Source organism: Cephus cinctus, unplaced genomic scaffold (assembly GCF_000341935.2).
Source record: "Cephus cinctus unplaced genomic scaffold, Ccin1 Ccin1_scaffold0230, whole genome shotgun sequence".
Lineage (NCBI taxonomy): Eukaryota > Metazoa > Arthropoda > Insecta > Hymenoptera > Cephidae > Cephus > Cephus cinctus.
Window position 1 is genome coordinate 1201757 of NW_014332946.1, and position 4519 is coordinate 1206275.

The following is a 4519-nucleotide window of genomic DNA, read 5'->3' on the forward strand; positions in this document are numbered from 1 at the left end:
AATTACCCAGGGGCAGTTGGCAGGGCAATGGTTAGGCGTTTGTTTCTTATCCTTATAACGTAGTAGGTTGGCACAACTGACTAGATGCAGCATTCGTTACCTTATACGCTACCGGTGCTACAGTACGAGTGAGATGCATCGTACCTAACCTCACTTATTATTAGTAAGCACCTCCACTCATTTACCAACCACCGCAGAAACATCCAATCAGGAGCAATCAGCGGATGCCGTCGCGGATTTTGATTTGTGAAAAAATAAAAAATAAAAATAAAAAGCGAGACAGAGGCGAGAGGAAAAGAAAACTGAGGTAGAATAAAAGAATGAGCGGAAATCACGTATAAGGAACGTTTTATCGAATTTCCGAACAGTGCATTTCTTCTTTTTCCTTATCTTTGAACAAGAAAAGTTATTGTTAGGTTATCTTTGAGATACTAATCGATAGTACTGCTTATCGAAATTTTTATTTTATTTTATCGTTCTATATGAAATAGCTATATATATGCTTCTCTCTGGATAGGATCTAAGAATTTTATCGGTACTAAATAATCTTTGCTTGAATTTATTTTAATTAGTAAGACGGCTCAATCTAACCTAATTATCGGGTGTGTCGATTATAAATCTTCTTTTCGATTTAAAATAATGGTACGGGTTCTAGAGATGGGTTCCCAATTGTCGATCGATATGATTGATTATACCGGTTGACTCGCGTGGTGAAATTTCTACGTTTTATCAATTTTTATTTATCGTACCCATGTGCTTTTTTACTTTCTGCCTTTTATTTGCAGTTCCTGAACTTTATGATTGTACTTAACCAAGTTTTGTTACGTTTTAAATGTGCTATCAGCTAACAGTACGGTACGTACACACGTAATTGCCACTTTTACTTTCATTCGCATTGACGCGTACGTGTCTACATGCGTGCGTATGTTTCAATGGTAATGGCGCATACGGCTTTTGTTCATACTCACGCACGACTGTTTTGTTACGCAACCACGTACCAGTGCCCTACCTTTTACGATGCACGAGTCAAAAATCGACATGGAATTTCTACCACGCGAAATTCCAATGATCGATAATTAATTTTGTAAATCAATAAAAAAAAAGGTTCATCTCTATCAAATGTGTGTATATCAATATGAAAAATTAATATTTTCAATATTTTATATGAATTAAAAATTTTTTATAGAATCCGTAAAAAGTTACGCAAGCATCTCAGTGCAAGATACAAATTTTTGAATCTAGCCGTGACGATGCGTCTGCGAAAATTTGCATCAGGAAGCTAGCATAGGTTTTACGATCAAAAATCATTTGTGACATAAAATCAGTGAACAAAAACAAGTTTTTTTTTAAATTCAAAAACCGCCAAAAATCATTGCAGTCGTTATGCAATAATTGATATTTATCTTTATTTTTCACTCCGAGCATTTTCCTTCAAGGCGTACTCGTACGAAACGATCCCAACGACCGCTTGGCAACTTTCGTCATGGATATTCAACTTGCTACGTAGCAATCGAATTTTTAAGCCCTGTGTTCATTACACCGTCCGCCATTGTTTCCTTCTCAAATCGTCATTGTTATGTCCCTTGAACGACACTATTATCACGAACGAATAGTAACAATGACTATCTGTATAGAATTCACAGGGAGTCGCGCTCGAATTATCGGAAAATTGACCAACTCATTTTTTTAAATCAGAACACACAAAATTTCCGCCATGTATAAAAATCCCAGACCCTTTCACACTTTACAATTTTACATAACTCACCATAAGACACGTAACAACCATATCGACCGGCGGACAAAAGAAAAGAAATGCTTATATTCAAATGACTTATTAGTACCGAGTTGGCCGTAAGAGTGAAAGCGTCGCCTCGGTCGTCCGCACGAGTTATGGCGTAGTACTAAGTCAGATCACGTTTTCCCTCCTGAATTCATATAGTGACGATCGATCGTGTTTAGAATGAGGCCTGCTGTCCAGTGTACCAAGGTTAACAAATCAATTCCGATCATTTCCCAAAGGATCGATACTCTGAGATACATAACTTAACCTATAACGGATAATCCAGCTTACACGATACGGATGACAGATAGCATAGACAAAATATTTTCGTATCGGCAGTGTGTAACGACTGTGTCTCTCGATGCCCGTGCACGGAATAAAAACTGGTTTAAAGCATTCGGAGAGACAACATAACCAAGAAACTGAAATCAGATGTTATTTTAAGTACACACATCGGCCCAAGGTAACCTGGCTAAACGAGAGTGCAATAGAGAAGGATCAACCGGAATGATTTTTCCTGTCTGGTACTCTACGGTACTTCGGTGCTTTCGAGTGTACTCGACTTCTCAGTGAGGTTAGGAGCTTCGGAGATACTAAAGGGAAAGATATTCTTGGCAGCGTCGCGATGCAACAACTGTCCCCATCCGTCATCTAAGTAACGTCGAGATGCCCATGGCCAGTCTGTCCCTTTTACGCATCTCCTTTCACGTAAGTGTTACTCAAGATTTGACAGTTATTTAAAAAAAAAAATTGTTTCATTATCACAAACCCCAATTTTCACGTTCAAATATTTCTATCGTTATCGTAATTTTATGCAGTATACGTTTAATTAAACGTATGCATTTCCATTATAATTTCCACGTAAAGAACAGGTATATTTTTTGTACGTGTAATTATTGAATCAAAAATGCCTGATAAAAATGTCTGATCAAATGATAGTTGAATGGCGTCAATACCGTAACTGTTGTTATTATTATTAAAAGTTTTATTATTCATTCTATTCTTCCCAAGGTATTCGATCATCCGTAGTTGATGTCTCTACGTAGCCGACCGTCCAGGATGCTCAGCGGGTGTTATTGACGGTGCGTTGCGTCGCGACGCTCGCCCAGGATCCTAAAGCCAGTTGAGTGAGCAAAGGAAGAAGAGGAGCGCCGATGATCAGTCATCGTGACGCATACTTACCCATACGTTCTCGCACTCCGTACCTTCCACTCTTTTTCACTCCCTGCACCAGGTTGGTCTTTCGGTCCGACGAAAAAGCCGCCTTTAGTATAACATACAGGGTAAAAGTATCTTTATACTGGTTACGCCGGCGTGTCCGTTTCTACGAATGAGATTCTGGACCCTTTTTACCAAAGCACCTGTTTTCATCCTGGATCTGTTTCAGCGTTCAGAATGTGTGATACGCTTAACGCGCATGCGCCTACGATATGGAAGTGTCCTGAGGCATTAAGGAAAAAACAAGGAAGCATCTTTATTTCGTCTTTAAACCTGTTCAACGTGATCGAATTACCGACCTTCGTCTGTCTCTTGTGGATAATTATTTTCACACCTTATTTATTCATCTCAACCTCAAGATACCATATTTGATTATCTATTTATCTGAGGAAACGTAATTTCTTCATTTCAACCTCAAAATACAATCTTTGATTATCTATTTATCTGGGGAAACGTAATTTCTTCATCACAACCTCAAGATACCCTATGAACTTTTGATCGTTGATGTTTCAGAATACAAGTACCATATTTGATTACTTATCTAGGGAAACGTAATACGGTACAAGAATGAGACGAATGGTCCACGAGAACTGACTTTTCATCTGGGCCACTGTATTTTTCAGATGCTGCTTCCGAATATTTCCCGTCGGTTCCAAACGAATCGTGGATCGACGTTCACGGGGAGACAAGGATAAAGAAGTATCTTCTTGATAAATCGGATGCTTGTCCAACATCTCTGACACGCCGACGCCTCTTGATCTCGCAGCAGGATGAACAACCCTTCTTGGCATTAAGGCAGACACCCTTTTTTTATCTCATAAGTCTTACACTGGCTTTGCCACCTGATTCTGAGTATAGGTTTGACTTGGTAGTCACCTGGCAGTATGGTCCCTTCTATGAAGTACAGATACACTAGGGATATACCAGCATACTAGTATTCCCTATATCTTTCTTCGTTTCGTACTAGTAATGTATGTATATTCAAATATATATCGACTATAGTCTATCCTGCATAAATGCATGAGTGCACAGGCGTATCAGGACTATCACGATTGCCATATATGAAAACAAGTACAGTGAGAGTCTATAGTTATGCATCGGCGCCACGGCGGTGAATTTCCACGACGGAGGTTAATCTATGATAGATACTAATTACTATACTGCTAATAATGAGTGCCGTTGCAGGAGGAGCAGCGTCAGTCTGGTACGCTATAAAAAGCGTGAAAAAAAAGGGAGAAAAACTTGAAATTAAAGAAAAAGTCGATTTCGCATTGGTATATCCATCATACTAATTCAGCATGGCGTGTACGTACCGTAGAAAGCTATAGGTGGATATCTATGTAAAAAATTGTGCGAATGGGCGGATACTAAGAGAACGACGGTAATCGTCGGCGATTAGAGTTCGTTGCTTGCCCGGTTGCTCGTAGAGAACTCGAGGTAGATCATGGCTGCTGGTATTTATCGCCGATCTGATTATTAGCGGGCATCTTGGATGGACGTCAAGATATGCGATATTGGCTT

General features: G+C 39.3%; 1 long non-coding RNA gene across 1 annotated transcript; it reads left to right on the plus strand.

Moving 5' to 3' along the window:
- The first annotated feature begins 1727 nt into the window (after positions 1–1727).
- LOC107265685 lies at positions 1728–4228 on the plus strand. Its single transcript, XR_001537270.2, has 3 exons — positions 1728–2488; positions 2792–3014; positions 3168–4228. It is a non-coding gene; the product is annotated as an uncharacterized LOC107265685 (long non-coding RNA).
- Positions 4229–4519: the final 291 nt, after the last annotated feature.